The following is a 17340-nucleotide window of genomic DNA, read 5'->3' on the forward strand; positions in this document are numbered from 1 at the left end:
AGAGGGGATGTGTGTTTGAAAGTCAACACAGATTTAAGAATATCATGGCAATTCACACGAGAAAATACTAATGGTGAATGCAGTTGTTCAATCCCACTAATTCCCATGGAAATGCCAATTATAGTAAATAATGGGATATGATGTCTGTCCAAAGCAGAGTGGTAAAGATTTCAAGACTGTCCATATCCAAGGTAGAGAAATATGTTCTCTCCTATGCACTGTTGATCTATACTTATACCACTTGTTTTGGATGGCAACTGGGCACTATCCATCTTTATTAAAAGTCCATGCCTTTAACCAGCAATTCACTACCAGGTATCTGTCCTGGTTTCCATCTGTCCTAGAGAGCTACTCAGGTATGTGCACAAACCAGCAAAAAATGTTTATTACAACAATGTTTAAAATACAAACAAAAATAGAAACAATTTACATAGCCATCATTAGGGAGACTGGTTAAATTCCAGCAGTAAAATAAAGAATGAAAATTTGGCCAGCCACGGTGGCTTACGCCTGTAATCCCAGCACTTTGGGAGGCTGAGGCAGGCAGATCATGAGGTCAAGAGATCAAGACCATCCTGGCCAACATGGTGAAACCCTGTCTCTGCTAAAAATACAAAAATTAGCCAGGTGTGGTGGCGGGCACCTGTAGTCCCAGCTACTCGGGAGGCTGAGGCAGGAGAATTGCTTGTACCTGGGAGGCGGAGGTTGCAGGGAGCCAAGATCACGCCACTGCACTCCAGCCTCGTGACAGAGACAGACTCCATGTCAAAAAAAAAAAAAAAAAATGAAGATTTAGATGGAAAAGACCACATAAATGGTTTTAGGGAAAGACATATCATTAACTGAAAGCTGTACGTTGTAGAACACCACAGAAAGCATGACATTATTTATGTAAATGTCTGCAGAAAACTATATACATCTGTATATAAATATGGTCATGTAAATGCAGACAAGAAAATCTGGACAGATTAAACCAAACTGAAAATAGAATTAGGAGGAAGTGGGCTGGTGGCTGGGGAAGTGTCTGAGTCCATTTGAGCTGCTACAGCAAAATACCACAGAATGGGTAAATTATAAACAATAGAAATTTATTTCTTACCATTGTGGAGGCTGACAAGTCCAAGATCACAGTGCTAGCCGTTTTAGTATGGCAAGGGCTTGGTCTCTGCTTCCAAGATGGCGCCTTGAACACTGTGTCTCCTGGAGGGGACAAACACTGCGTCCTCACCTGGAAGAAGGGATGGAAAAGGGAATGAATCCACTCCTTCACACCCTTTTATAAGGGCCCTAAATGATCGAATCACCTCCTAAAGGCCCCAACTTTTAATACTATCACATTGGCTAGTAAGTTTCTACATAAGACATGAGCACAGTGGCTCACACCTGTAATCCCAGCACTTTGGGAGGCTGAGGCAGGAGGACTGCTGAGACCAGCCTGGGCAACATAGGGAGACCCTGTCTCTACAGAAAATTTTAAAAATTACCCAGGCACCAGGTGGTGCATGCCCGTGGTCCCAGCTACTTTGGAGGCTAAGGTGGGAGGATCGCTTGAGCCCAGGAGTTCAAGGCTGTACTAAGCCATGATTGAGCCACTGCATTCCAGCCTGGACAACAGAGCAAGACCTTGTCCCCCCCCCCAAAAAAAAAGTTTCTACATAAGAACCTTGGGGGACAGTTTCAGACCACAGCAAGAATCAAGGGAGATTTTTGTCTTTATCTGCAATGAATTTTTTTTTTACGAGAGTGTATTCATGTGTTAAACGTTCAATTAAAAATGAATTTTAAAAGAATGGGAAAAAGGAACAAGAACATCTGTCCTCTCATGAGCCAGACAAATAAATAGATAGAATGACTGAGGGATTGTAAGTGGGGAAGGATGGAACTTCTTCCCAAAGAATGGGCCAGTCCTCTCCCTCACGCACTCCACTTCCAGACCATTTGACCCTTGGGTCTATCAGCTGGAGGCTCCAGCTATCTACTTGGAAACAGCGTAGTATCCACTAACATCATCCAGACCCTCTCAGAATGAGGAATTCACAGGCCCAGGGTCAAGGATTCTGGGAACTAAGTAGCCAGGACCCTCACTGGAACACGACCATCTGTAGTTCAAAAGCTCAATTCCAAGTCCTTTATCTGGGGAGTTTCATTACACAAAGAACACAAAACACTTCACCGCAGCACAGCTCAACCTTAGTGGGTCCACGGCATCTGTGGTTTTCAAAAGGGGACTCTGGAACAGTTTGAATTTACTGAATTGGCTTCTGAACAAGTCATCCAGGAGAGATTTTGCGAACGCAGCTTCTCTCAGGCCTAGAATTGACATAGAAAGTAACACTGGGTCAGGCTGAGAAAACAAACAAACAAACAAACAAACAAACCAGAAGACTAGGGAAAGGAAGAAAGCTGGAAATAAGAAGTAACAACATGTCAGGCTGAGTATCATTTTCCTCAGCAGTTTCGCTTTCACAGTTCACTCTCTCACCTTTTTGCTTTTCCAAATGAGAGGTTAAAATGGTGAAGCATAGAAGGGCCCTTCATTCTCACAGGATGTTTGACATAAAATATTGATCACAGAAGCCTTTGTTTTCTGTAGAGGGGAACAAAACAATATTTTTTCATCTCTCTGCAGCGAACATGAATGTTTAAAAACTATTTTGCTTGGCCGAGCACAGTGGCTATGGCCAGGTTCAGCGTCTCCTGCCTGTAATCCCAGCACTTCGGGAGGCTGAGGTGGGAGGATCGCTTGAGCTCAGGCACTGAAGAACAGCCTAGGCAATACAGCGAGACCTGGTCTCTGCAAAAAATAAACAAAATCAGCCAGCATGGTGGTGCATGCCTGTGTTCCCAGCTATTCAGGAGGCTGCAGTAGAAGGATCCCTTGAGCCTGGGAGGTCGAGGATACAGTGAGCTGAGATTGTGCCATTGCACTCCAGCTTGGGTGACAAGCAGAGACCCCATCTCAAAAAACAGCAACCAACAAAACCTATTTTGCTGACAAAAATTACAATCACAGGCACACTAAGCCAAACAGCATCCCATTCCCTTCACCAGTAATTTAATGAATGGTGACTTTGCACAGAGGTTCATATTCAAGGACCTAGAATGCTTAAAATGCTATTATAGTCTTGACTCTATTGAAATTATAATAAGAAAATATGATGCGACGTTGAATCCTAGGTCTTGTAACAATTGGAAAAATGTTTTCTGTATTAGAATGTACCTACTGTGACCCACCATTTGTAGGTTCTTGGTAAATGACATAAAATCCAATTAAAATTCAGTTGTTGGAGCTGTTGAATCCACATACAAATATGTATATACACACATATGTATATGTATGGTGATAATTATTACATATTTTTGTATGCTTGAAACTTTTCATAATAAAAAATTAGAAAAAAATCTGTTTCTTCTTCCAAAATCTGTTTTAGATGATCTTTTATGATCGCCTTGTTCAGACCTTCCCTGGCCACTGGCTAACAACTTCCCAGCAGATGTCTCTGGCTTTCCGTGACTCCGCTTTGCAGTCCAGCCTATATTTGGCAGCCGCGTAGCTCTTCTAAAACAAAGCTTTTATCTTGCCACTCCTAAGTCTCTTCGAGGCTCACCACAAAGAGTCCGCACGCCCCTGCCCAGCTTTCCCGGTTCTCAGCCTCCCGCCCCTCCCTCCCACTTCATCCTAGTTCTCCAGGACCCACGGGCTGGGCTTCTCACCGACGTTTTATTTGCGCCTCTGCCTGTGGGGCACCCCACCGGGGGTATGGATCCCTATGGCCTTCCGTTGTCTAAATTTGACCTGCTCCTGTTTCATCCAGAGTCTCACTTCCTCCATTCATTCCCTGGTTTCGGCATCGGAAGTCCAGACCGCAATCATCCAAACTCCTGCCACTTGAATGCAAATGGCATCTATCACATGCCAGGCACTGTTCTAGGCACTTAAGATACATCAGCGAATAAGACAGATAAACTTTGCAGAGCTTACACTCTAGTGGGGATGGGAGCAAACCTAACTCATATCCACAATAAATAAGTGTATTATATACAAGCAGACCTCGGAGATATTGCAGTTCTAGGCCACTGCAATAGTGAATTATCACGATAAAGCAAGCCACTCAATTTTTTTGGTTTCCCAGTGCATATAAGAATTATGTTGATGTTTTACCAGAGTCTATTAAGTGTGCAATAGTATTATGTTTAAAAAACAATGTACCTACTAAGTTAGTTTTTAAAATACCTTATTGCTAAAAAACAAACAAAAAAAAGCTAACCATCATCTAAGCCTTCAGCAACTCTTTCAGCTGGTGGAGGGCTGTGGCTCGATGTTGACAGCTACCAACTGATTACCAATTTCTCCATAATCGGCAATAAGGTTGTTTTGCTTTCTGATCATTCATGGGTTCACTGGAGTAGCACTTTTAATTTCCTTCAAGCACTTTTTTTTTTTTTTGAGACGGAGTCTTACTCTGTCGCCCAGACTGGAGTGCAGTGGTACAATCTCGGTTCACTGCAGCCTCTGCCTCCCAGATTCAAGTGATTTTCCTGCCTCAGCCTCCTGAGTAGCTGGGACTATAGGCACGTGCCACCATACCCAGCTAATTTTTGTATTTTCAGTAGAAATGGGGGTTTCACTATGTTGGCCAGGCTGGTCTCAAACTCCTGGCCTCAAGGCCACCTCGGCCTCCCAAAGTGCTGGGGTTACAGGCGTGAGCCATCACACCCAGCCCCAAGAACTTTTTTTCATTCATAACTCAGCTAACTGGTTCAAGAGGCCTAGCTTTCAGCCTGTCTTGGCTTTGGACATGCCTTCCTCACTACGCTTCATCATGTCCAGCTTGCGATTTAAAGTGAGACATGTACAACGCTCTTCCTTTCGCTTGAACACTTAGAGGCATCGTAGGGCACTAATTGGCCTGATTCGATATTTCTGTATCTCAGGAATAGGCAGGTGTAAGGAGAGGGAGAGAGACAGGGAGTGGCCATCAGTGGAACAGTCAGAACACACACAACATTTATCGATTAAGTTCCCCATTTTATGAGCACAATTCTTGGTGCCCCGAAACAATTACTATAGTAACAGCGAAGATCACAGACCACCATCAGAGATATAACAATAACGAAAAAGCTTAAAATACCGTGACAATTACCAAAATGGGACACAGGGACACGAAGTGAGCACATGGGTCTTGGAAAAACAGCACCAACAGGCTTGCCCCATGCAGGACTGCCACAAACCTTCCATTTTGTAAAAAGTGCAATATCTGCAAAGCACAATAAAGGGATGCACAATAAAACGAGGTGGGCCTGGCCAGGCATGGTGGCTCACGCCTGTAATCCCAGCACTTTGGGAGGCTGAGGTGGGTGGATTGCCTAATCTCAGGAGTTCGCGACCAGCCTGGGCAACACGGTGAAACCCCATCTCTACTAAAATACAAAAAATTAGCCGGGCGTGGTGGCGTGTGCCTGTAGTCCCAGGTACTAGGGAGGCTGAGGCAGGAGAATTGCTTGAACCCGGGAGGCAGAGGTTGCAGTGAGTCAAGATCGCGCCACTGCACTCCAGCCTGGGTGACAGAGCGAGACTCTGTCTCAAAAAAAAAAAAAAAATCAAAACAAAAAAAAAACAACTAGGTGTGCCTGTGGTATGTGGGAAGATGTTAAGTCTATAAAAGAAGAAAGAGTTGGGAAGGTCAAAGAGGATTTGCAAATGCAAAGCAGGAAAGGTTTTGGGGTGGGGATTGCACTTTTTTTTTTTTTTTTTTTTTTTTTTTAGATGGAGTCTCGCTCTGTCGTCCAGGGTGGAGTGCAGTGGCACAATCTTGGCTCACTGCAACCTCTGCCTCCCGGGCTCAAGCCATTCTCCTGCCTCAGTCTCCCGAGGAGCTGGGACTACAGGTGCACACCACCAAGCCTGGCTGATTTTTGCATTTTTAGTAGGGACAGTATTTCACCATGTTGGTCAGACTGGTCTTGAACTCCTGGCCTCAAGCGATCTGCCCGCCTCGGCCTCCCTAAGTTTTCGGATCACAGGCGTGAGCCACCACGCCCAGCCGGATTGCAACTTTAAATAGCATAATCAGAGAGGCTTAATGGAAGAGGTAATATTTGAGGAAAGACCTGAAGAAGGTAAGGGAGTAGGCACTGAAGATATTGGGGGAACAGTGCTCCCCGAGACATCTGGGCAGCCAGGCACAGGGACCACAAGCAGAAAAGGGTCCTGTGAGGGTTTCGTGTTTTCTTTACAATTTGTCAATGTGAACACCATGCTCACACCAAAGAACAGCAAGTTTCCTACCTGGCTTCTCTGCCTTCCTCCTTCCTTCCCTCCCTTCCTCCCTCCTTCCTTCCTTTCTTCCTTTCTTCCTTCCGTTCTCCCTTTCTTCCCAATATGCCCCACTTCAATGGATGAGTTTTCCAGCTCCCTCGGCTGTTTTCTGCATTGCACATGACAAGTATCCACTAAATATTCATTCATTAGAGACAGCCAGACGATGCTGAGCCTCTGTAGCTCTCTAGCATCTACCATAGCACAGATCTCAGGAAGACCCACAAGATACATTTGTCAACAAGTCGATGGCCTCCTATGTGGCCCTGTGCTGTGTGCTGAGGCTACAGGAAGGAACAAAGCCTCCTATCTGGGGGCCCACTTCTGCAGTTAAGTTCATCTGGTGTCCTTTGTAATACTGCAAACAGAACTTCTTACGCTGTAGCTGAATGAGAGAAATATCCCATTCCAAACCTCTGATGGAAACTGGCCAAGTCAGCGTGTGAGAGGAAGAAGGAAGGTAAGAGGTGGAGGAGGTGGAAGGAGGGAACTTCAAGGTCTTTTGGAGCAATGGTGTGGTTGGCCTGTGGGAAACTCAGCGGCTGTGAATTCAGCCTCATTTTGCCCAGCGTTTGGGGGGTGCTCAGTGCCAGAGAACAACACGCTTCCTATGAAAGATTGCAAAGTAAAAACAAGGAGACGTGTCAGAGAGCCACAATTCGCACATATTAACTAAAAAACACAGCTATAAATCATGTTTATCACCATATGGAAGTCATTATGGAAAGTGGGAGACAAATAGACATGAAGAAACAAAAATTAGGATTTTATCTGCCCTGATTCTTAGTCATTTATTACCATCCGGCTGGGCACACACTTTAGGAACCACGATGAGCAAGATTACCCAACCGGAAACACCTTGTCGCCTTAATTAGATTGAATGTTATCTTAGCTGTGATAGAGCAACAGTGATTTTTTTTTTAACTGGAAGGAACAGATGAAAAACATCTTTTTCTTCAGGATTGACATTTCTTAACACAGATTACAGCAGGCAGGCAGTTGACGTCTCTTCTTACCCTGCCGATTTGGTTATCTTCTGCAGAACAGAATCCCTTCAGTGTCATTCCAGCCACAAGCATCGGAATCTAGTCACTCATTCGTTCCCCCATTTGATAGAAGCAGGAGCCAGCCAAATGGCCAGGCCAATAGGGAAGGGTCCCCAGAGAACCCCCGACCCGCCCAGGTCATTGTGCACAGGGGGCTTATCTAAACAAGCCCACAGTCAAAAATTCCATCCCTTCACACCTGCGCAGTAAGGGAAATAAACCAATGTGGAGTGGCTCAGACTAAGGGCCCACCTGCCTACTGGAAGAATGGGGTGGACCCACGAGGAATTCCCCTTAGGCAGGGGAGGAGCCTGGCCTTTTGGACTCATGGGTGGCAGCCTGGCATTCAATTTGTGAGGCAGAAGCCTGCAGGCAGGACCCTTCCTTTAACTGAGAGCTTTTCTTTTGCTTAATCAATTCGGCCCTCCTCACCCTTCAATGTGTCCGCGTGCCTACTTTTTCCTGGCTGTGAGACAAGAACCCAGATTAAGCTGAACTAAGGAGCAAAAATCCTTGAATCACATTCATGGCCCTTTGCTGTGTGCTGAGGCTACAGGGAGGAAAAAGACAGTCAAGGACCCTGCCCTCAAGAAGTTTAGAGTCTGGAAAGAGACAGGCATTAAAAAAGTAATTTCAGGCCAGGCACGGTAGCTCATGCCTGTAATCCCAGCACTTGGGAGGCTGAGGTGGGTGGATCACATGAGGCCAAGAGTTAAAGACCAGCCTGGCTAACACGGTGAAACCCTGTCTCTACTAAAAATACAAAAAATAACCAGGCATGGTGGCAGGTGCCTGTAATCCTAGCTACTTGGGAGGCTGAGGCAGGAGAATCACTTGAACCCAGGAGGCGGAGGTTGCAATGTGCCGAGATCCCACCACTGCACTCCAGCCTGGGAGACAGAGCAAGACTCTGCCTCAAAAAAAAAAAAAAAAAAAAAAAAAAAAAAAATTAATCTCATGCAAAAATACCCTTGCAGACACACCAGAAATCATATTTGATCAAATATCCAGGCCCAGTCAAGTTGACACAAAAAATTAACCATCACAGGGGTGGTGAGGAATGAGGTTGGAAAGTGCAATGTAGGCAGATGTACCAGGGCCTTGCAGGCAATGCTAAGAGTGTTTATCTTTATTATAAGAGCAACGGGTAGCCAGTACAGGGCTTCAAGACAAGGCAAGAAATACTCCACTTAGTATTGGGAAAAGATTGCTTTGATTGTTGTTCGGGGAAGAGACAGGTCTGTACAAATTCAAGGAACATTGCATAGAAGTGACATTTAGGTTAGGTCTTGAAGATGGAGAAGGATTCAGTTACTTGGAGAGAGTAAGGGAATTCTAAATAAGAGAAATGCATTAGCTAAGGAAGAAAGATGGCAGCCAAGGATATTCAATGATGAAACTATCTTGAATGATAGGATTAGGGAACGTCAGGGGAGAAGGAATCTAAAATGAGCATAGCAAGGTGGCTGGGGGAGAATCACAGAGGGCCTTGAGTACTAGGATAAGGAAACCATAGCTCCATTCTATCGAATTTGATGGTTTCTTTGAGCAGGTGATTGACATACCAAGTCTCTTTTAGGAAGATGACTGATATGGTTTGGATCTGTGTCCCCCCATCAAATCTCATGTTGAAATGTAATCCCCAATGCTGGAGGTGGGGCCTGGTGGGAGGTAATTGGATCGTGAGGGCAGATTTCTCATGAATGTCCTAGTGCCACCCTCTTGGGGATTGTCTTGGTGATAGCGAATGAGTTTTCATGAGATCTGCTTGTTTAAAAGCGTGTGGCACCTCCTGCCTCGCTCTCTTCCTCCTGTTCCGGCCATGTGAAGTGCTGGCTCCTCATTTTCCTTCCACCATGATTGGAAGCTTCCTGAGGCCTCACCAGAAGCAGATGCTGCCATGCTTCCTGTACAGCCTGCAGAACCGTGAGCCAATTAAACCTCTCTTCTTATAAACTACCCAGTCTCAGGTATTTCTTTATAGCAGTGTGAGAACAGACTAATACAATGACTACTGATGATAGTGGATTGGCCACTGGAGAGAAAGCTGATAGAGCAGAGAGCACTTGGGAAGAAACCATTAAACACTGAAAGAGGAAGAGGTGGTGGAGATACAGTGGAGAGAACAAATACAATAGACTTATCTGAGGTCAAATCAACAGAACCCAGCAACGGATCAGACATAGAGAGAAAGCAGAAAGAGTGAAATAAAACTCCATGGTTCTAGCCTGAGTGATTAAGGGCAGAGCAATGTTCTGGACCTTGCTGGGAGATTCAGGAAGAAGAGGGAAATCTGGGTTTATTTCAAGGAGGGGTGGGAAGGAGAGATGAGATGAAGGAGGACCAGGAAAATAAAATATTTCAAGTTAGCTATGCTGCATTGGAAGTGCTTACCGCGTATCCAGGTAAGATGTCCACTGGGTAGTTAAGATCTATGGGTCTGGAACCCAGGAGAGAAGTTAGGGTTGGAAATGCAGACTTGGGAGTCAAAATCATAATGATGTTCTCAGTCTTTTGGATTTCAAAATTTAGTAAAATTATCAAAAGAAAAAAAGCAATTTGCACGAGTAACTTTTTGTTTGTGAATTACCACCATCTGCTTTCACAAAGAACCAGACACTGTAATTCCCAAAAGGTATAAAAGGCATCATCTTAGAATAAAAGGTCCTCCTTCAAAGACAGTAAATTTAGCCTTATGGAAAACTTCCTCCATCATCCCCATTTATCTCATTTTGCTGCAAACCTGTAAAACTTGTATCCCACAGACAGTTTGGGTTGCATTTGGCCACCATGGGTTTGAGACATGGCGGGAACAAAAGTGTGAGTTCTTTTGTTTGTTTTTTAGAGACAGAATCTCACTCTGTTGCCTAGACTGCAGTGCAGTGGCACAGTCATGGCTCACTGCAGCCTCAAACCCCTGGGCTCAAGGGATCTTTCTGCCTCTGCCTCCCAGATAGCTGGGGCCAGAGGTGTGCACCACCACACCTGGCTATTTTTTTTAATTTTTGTAGAGATGAGGTCTCACTATGTTGCCCAGGCTGGACTTGAACTCCTGCCTCAAGCAATCCTCCTGCCTTGGCCTCCCAAAGTGCTGGTATTACAGGCCTGAGCCACAAAGCCTGGCTAACCGTGAGGTCTCATGAGACACCTTGTAAGGGCATTTAGAGCTCACAGGGAAGATGGGGAACATAAAAGAAAATGGAACCATCTAGCAGAGGAGATGAGCGCAGAAGCAGTGGAGGAAATCAATGAAGAATAAAAAAATAGGAATGAGAAGGGTCCTTCCCCCTTTTCTATCACACTCAGATAGAAACTAGCCCTCACATCCCTGCGTGAACCCGGGAGGCGGAGGCTGCAGTGAGCAGAGATCGCACCACCCCACTCCAGCCTGGGCTACAGAGCCAGACTCTGGTAGAGACGGGATTTTGATCAGGTGGCAAAGATGAAGCCACGAGAACCCAGTTGCTAGGGGGAAATTCGCACGAAAGCCACAAACTAAGAAGAGTCAGGGCCAGGCGCGGTGGCTCATGCCTGTAATCCCAACACTTTGGGAGGTCGAGACAGGAGGATCACTTGAGGCCAGGAGTTTGACACTAGCCTGGCCAACATGGTGAAACCCTGTTTCTACTAAAAATACAAAAATTAACCAGGTGTGGTGGCGCGCGCCTGTAATCCCAGCTACTCAAGAGGCTGAGACAGGAGAATTGCTTGAACCCAGGAAGCAGGATTGCAGGGAGCTGAGATTGCGCCACTGCACTCCAGCCTGGGCGACAGAGTGAGACTCTGTCTCAAAAAAAAAAAAAAAAAAAAAAAATTAGGGTCGGGAAACCGCAGCCCATGAGCCAGGTCCATCCTGCCTGCTGCCCGGTTTTGTGCAACACATGGGCTTAGAATGTTTTTACATTTTGAAATGGTTAAAAACAAAAAGCAAAAGAAGAACACTACTTCATGACATGTGAAAATTATTTGAAATTCAAATTTCAACATCCAGAAATAGTTTCACTGGAGTGCAGTCACCCTCAGCTGTTCACATGTTGTCTGTGGCTGCTTTCAGGCTGCAGGACGGAGTTGAGTCAGCGTGAAAGAGACTGTGTGGTCCACAGAGTCTAAAATATTTCCTGGCTGGGCGCCATGGCTCACACCTGTAACTTAAGCACTTTGGGAGACTGAGGAGGGAGGATCATTTGAGCCCAGGAGTTCAAGACCAGCCTAGGCAACACAGCAAGATTTCATCTCTACAAAAAAAAAATTTTTTTTTTTTTTGAGACAAAGTCTTGCCCTGTCGCCAGGACGGAGTGCAATGGCGCGATCTCAGCTCACTGCAACCTCTGCCTCCTGGGTTCAAGCGATTCTCCTGCCTCAGCCTCTTGAGTAGCTGGGACTACAGGCATGTGCCACCACACCCAGCTAATTTTTGTATATTTAGTTGAGGTGGGGTTTCACCATGGTGGCCAGGATGGTCTTGATCTCTTGACCTTGTGACCTTGTGATCCGCCCGCCTGGGCCTCCCAAAGTGCTGGGATTACAGGCGTGAGCCACCATGCTTGGCCATTCTTTTTTTTTTTTTTTTTTTTTGAGACAGAGTCTTGCTCTGTCACCCAGGCTGGAGTGCAGTGGTGCGATCTCAGCTCAATGCAGCCTCCACCTCCTGGGTTCAAGTGATTCTCCTGCCTCAGCCTCCCAAGTAGCAGGGACTACAGGTGCATGCCATCATGCCCAGCTAATTCTTGTATTTTTTAATAGAGATGGGGTTTTGCCATGTTGGCCAGGCTGGACCAAAAAAATTTTTTTTAATTAGCTGGGCATGGTGGTGCATTCCTGTAATCCCAGCTACACAGAGGACTGAGGTGAGAGGATGGCTCACGCCCAAAGGTTGAGGCTGCAGTGAGCTACGATTGTGCCACTGCACTCCAGCCTGGGTGACAGAGTGAGACCCTGTCTCAAAATAAAATAAAATAAAATATTTTCTATCTGGCTCCTTTCAGAAAAAGTTTGCCTACCCTTGCACCGGAAGCAGGAGGGAAAGAGATGGGCTTGTTGGAAACCAGGAAAGGAGAAATTGACAGAGCTGCAGGGAGCAATCCCTTTCCACCTTCACCCAGGACTGAGATCATGTCATACAAAAGCCCTGTGTTGTTCAGAGGACCAGAGGGGTAAGACCGACAAACCGCAGTGCATGTTGGCACGTTACTTACAGATGTGCATTTGGATTTTTATTGTGGTTGTTGCTCTATTGTATGTTTGTGTGTTTCCTTATTACATTTATCTATCTATCTATGTATTTATTTATTTATTTATTTATTTTGAGACAAAGTCTCGCTCTGTCACCCAGGCTGGAGTGGAGTGAAGTGGTGTGATCTCGGCTTACTGCAACCTCTGCCTCCCAGGTTCAAGCGATTCTCCTGCCTCAGCCTCCTGAGTAGCTGGGATCACAGATGCCTGCCACCATGCCTGGCTAATTTTTGTATTTTTAGTAGAGTTGGGTTTTCGCCATGTTGGTAAGGCTGGTCTCGAACTCCTGACCTCAAGTGATCCACCTGCCTCGGCCTCCCAAAGTGCTGGAATTACAGGCATGAACCACTGCACCTGGCCTCTATTACCTTTAAAAGTGCTCCTTGAAGAGAAAATCCACTCTGCCGTTTCAAGCTTGACTTCCCTCCCCAGTCTTAGAGACTGATCACTGGGGCAGAGTGACATTTTCCCACAGTGCTGGCTCATTATTTTCCTCCTGGAATTGCAAATCCAAGGGACAAGTGGTACAGCCTGCACCCATCCAGAAGGGGAGGGAATCCCACCAGAGGTGCCCTGAAACACAGAAAACAAGTAACTTCAAAACCACATCCTAAAATCTGGACCTGTGACAGGACAGATGGAACTCTGGATTGTTTGATTCTATCAGCAGAACAGAGGAAGGAAATGTTTTAAAACGAGATTATGTTATTTTCCCCAGTTATTATGAAGCCTTCCTGAAATGAACTTTAAATATCGGCCACCACTTTCATGAGGCTGAATGGGATTCAGCAGTTAGGAGCGTTGCAGGGAAGTGTGGCAGGGCAGAGGTGGGACAAACTGCAGATCCCTGTGGGGTCCCTTGGCTAGGTGACAATTAGTCTATAAAACACAGCTGTGTGTGTTAGGGAGGGAATGGTGTCTTTAAAAAGCTCTGTGCCCAATAGGAACATTAATTAAAGGGTCTTTTTTCAAAGGACATTAATAATAATGAATAAAAAGCCTTTTGCGACTTTTGCCCTCAATGAGAAAATGACTGACAACTACGTATCGTATAGAGAAGAAAAAATATCCTAGAAGTTATGAAAATTTCCCCAAAATGAAATCATGCAATAATCCTTTATAATGCTAGGCTTGCTAGACAGAATTTTCCAAAGGAAGCTGTCTATATCATCCAGCCCCAAGCCCTGCTGAATAATACACGATAGCTGTGTCATTAGTGTCCTCTAGCCAAATAACTGTCCAGGCAGGATGACATGGATGTGGTCGCTTGTCCCCTCTGCGTGGATGTCCTCCCACACATGCCTCTCAATGCCAGGGTTCCTCAAGACCCTCTGAGAGTCAGCTCCTGTATCCAACTGCTTACCTGACATTGCCTCCAAGAAGTCTTAAAACACCTGAAATGTAAAGGTCTTCCCCAGGCTCCTCCCGGTCTTCACAGCCCTATAAATGGCGTCAACACCCATCCACTCATCAAGCCAGAACTTAGGATTCATCCCCAATTCTTCCCTCTCCCCCGACATCCAATTCATCAGCAGATTCCGGGGCTTCGCTCTCCCAGTGATCTCTCCCATCTGAGGCTTTCCCTACAGTGGTTTATTGCTTCTATCGTGGTCTAGGTGAGCATCATCTAGACTTGCCCTGGACTAGTGCAAAAGTCTCCTGAGTCTTCTCTCTTCATCTATTCTCAGGGGCCACAGCCAGACCATTCTCTACAGAGCTAAAAAGAATGACTTCTGAAGGAGTGAATAAACCCGCATCATTGCCCTGCTTAAGATCCTTCAGCGACTTCCCATAGCATTTAGAATACAATGCACACTTTTCTGTAGCGTTGCAACCCCTGCTTGAATTGGTCTGGCTATTTCTCTAGCTTCTTCTCAACCCCTCTTTCCTCACCTGGTATTCCAGCAGCTTCAGGGTTTCACAGTCTTCAGACACTCTTGTGCCTTCCCACTTCTAAGCCTCTTGTGTTTTCGGTTCCCTGTGCCAGGAAAGTTCACCCACTGCTCCCCAACTTCAGAGACCACCATTTTGGATACATAGCATTGGCCTGACATTCTTTTTCTTTTAACTGTCAGACATTAGGGCTGACCTAACTGTCACTACTGGAGTTCAATATGGCCCCCAAAAGAGCACCCTGCCGCTGTAAGTTCTGAGCCCATTGAGAAATGAGACAAAGAATCTAGGCAGATGGAGACCAAATGCATCAGCTCTATTTCTTACAAAATTGATATTGGAGAATGTGGCATATAATACCTGCAAACAAGTGGTTTCCTAATACCAACCCCAGATTGGATTTACCCACCCAGTCGGAGGCCATGCAGGGTCTGGGCAGACCCCCGATGTAGGGGGGTCTCAGGGCCTTAGTGCAGCCCTCCTGGCACCCCCAGCTTCCTTGTATGATTGTGCATGTTTGTCCCATCAGTCCGTGAACTTCCCAAAGCAGACACCAGGCAGAATAAAGAATACCGGGGAAGGCTGGGCATGGTGGCTCATGCCTAGTAATCCCAGCACTTTGGAAGGCCAAGGCGGGTAGATTGCTTGAGCTCAGGAGTCCGAGACCAGCCTGGGCAATATAGCAAGATCCTGTCTCTAGCAAAAATACAAAAAAACTAGATGGATGTGGTGATGTGGGCCTGTGGTCCCAGCTACTCGTGAGGCCCGGGGTGGGAGGGTGGCTTGAGCCTAGCATGGAGAGGTTGCAGTGAGCTGTGATCACATCATTGCACTCCAGCCTGGGCGACAGAGCAAGACTCTGTCTCAAAAAAAAAAAAAAAAAAAAGAACGGAGGGAAAAAATATCGTGGGAACAGGTGTTATGACTTTGAGGCATTTATTACCACATTAGGGGCGACATACATTGCAAATGAAATCCCAGCTAGGGTGGGACTTTAAACAAAATGTGAGCCAGCACAGAGGACCCTATTCCGGAGAGCTCTGTCTCTTCTGGGCTCAGCTAGAGGGTATAAAGAGGCCAAGGGAAGTTCTTTCCTCCTCGCAAAACAGTCACAGGGCCTTGTGTGATTTTTCTTCTTCTTTCTTCTTCCTCATCCCCCTCCCCCTCCTCCTCTCCTCCTCTCCCTCCTCCTCCTTCTCCTCCTCTCCCTCCTCCTCCTTCTCCTCCTCTCCCTCCTCCTCCTTCTCCTCCTCTCCCTCCTCCTCCTTCTCCTCCTCTCCCTCCTCCTCCTTCTCCTCCTCTCCCTCCTCCTCCTTCTCCTCCTCTCCCTCCTCTTCCTTCTCCTCCTTCTCCTTTTCCATCATTCTAGAAATAGAAAAAGTGTCTGCCCATGACTTTAGGGTTAAATGGTTCAATCCATGTCACAATAGCACTGACATCCTGGTGATAGAATGGGCCCTTAGACATTAAATTCAGCTTGCTTTAAAACCAGTGCCGCTGCATTTGATGTCTCTCTCTTCCAAAGAGATTTAAGCCACCCCCATACGATATATATGTGGTACTAATCATTGTGCAGGCATTTCTGAGAAGTGGTATAATCACTACTTAAATCCACAATCTGTCTAACTCTGCGCCCTCTCACGCTAGCATTTACATTCTTTGCGAAGGGTGATATTTAAGCCTGAAATACTGCCTAGAACGAGGTAGAAGGCGCTTCCATGTAGGACAGGCAGCCCACGGGGGAAGCCTAACCTACTGGATTGAGGACAGCAGGAAACAGAGTTATTAAAACGTACGTCACAGCCAGATGGAACAAGCTCCGTTCCCAGGACAGAGCTCTGTTCCCTTAGCCCCGGCTCTGGCCCCGCTTCCAGGGGATCCCGGAGGCCCTGGGACTAAACAGGGAGGTGTTGCTATTTATTGCTACTGAGAAAGACTCCTTTAGAGCTCGGTGTACACACAGAAACATGTCCACGGACCTAGGTAGGTAAATTTGTACAATAAATCCTTAAAGAATCCCCAGCGCCCCACTGTGTTCCACATGCAACTTCTAAATATGCTGCGTCCTTCAGGGGCTTCTTCCTTTCCAAAGGCAGCGGTGTCTATGGCGACCTCCAACTTCAACTGTCAGCCAAGGAAGGGATGTGCCCGGGGGACTTACTTGAACCCACACTATTTGTAGGCAGCACTCACTGCCTCTAAAACCAGATTAAAATGGTGCATTTATTGCACACCCCTCCTCTCTCCTCTCTCTCTCTCTTAGACAGATAGACACACACACACACACGCACACATCCAGTGGCGGGGTGTGGACTCCCAGCCACCTGCCCAGGCAGAGTCTGGGCTGTACACACAGTAGTTGTTTAATAGGTGTTTGCTGAGTAAATGCATTCGTGGGTGACAATGCACAGAGAAGCAGAAATGACATCCACCTCTGAACAGGAATGTGAACTTCGGTTCCCCTTTAATTGTCAATTTGCTATGGGAGTGGCCCCTGCCTTTCTCAGTGGGGCCCTGGAAACGTGGAAACGAGAACCTGAATGGTAGAAGATAAACACTGAGGCATGGTGGGCTAGGAAGGTGTGGAAGGTTGGATCCCAGGGCCCCAAATGTCCCCTGGCTCCAGAATGGGGTCCCTGGTAAGCCTTCCTTCATGTTCATCTCCTGCGTGGAAATCCAGAAGCTGCCTCACTTCTAGAACCCTCCGATCAGAGCCCCTCTGCTTGGCGCCTCCCAGAATCACACAAGGAAAAGAATCTGCCTTGGGGTATATACCCAGTAATGGCACTGCTGGGTCAAATGGTATTTCCGGTTCTCAGTCTTTGAGGAATTGCCACAGAGACATGCACA

At 46.3% G+C, this 17340-nt stretch overlaps 2 long non-coding RNA genes across 2 annotated transcripts in view; one reads left to right on the forward strand and one right to left on the reverse strand.

The window, feature by feature from the left end:
- LOC117974501 (uncharacterized) overlaps nt 1–17137 on the reverse strand; it is a 48071-nt gene extending 30934 nt beyond the window's left edge. Inside the window, exons 1-4 of the long non-coding RNA XR_008619882.2 lie at nt 12966–17137; nt 2483–2587; nt 2190–2310; nt 1100–1228 (exon numbers count right to left, since the gene is read on the reverse strand). This is a non-coding gene — a long non-coding RNA (uncharacterized LOC117974501). The remainder of the gene's footprint in view (nt 1–1099; nt 1229–2189; nt 2311–2482; nt 2588–12965) is intronic.
- Nucleotides 6654–13570, forward strand: LOC129393181 (uncharacterized). Its single transcript, XR_008619883.1, has 4 exons — nt 6654–6779; nt 9145–9291; nt 12351–12518; nt 12698–13570. It is a non-coding gene; the product is annotated as an uncharacterized LOC129393181 (long non-coding RNA).
- Nucleotides 17138–17340: the final 203 nt, after the last annotated feature.

This window comes from Pan paniscus, chromosome 8 (genome assembly GCF_029289425.2).
Source record: "Pan paniscus chromosome 8, NHGRI_mPanPan1-v2.0_pri, whole genome shotgun sequence".
NCBI lineage: Eukaryota > Metazoa > Chordata > Mammalia > Primates > Hominidae > Pan > Pan paniscus.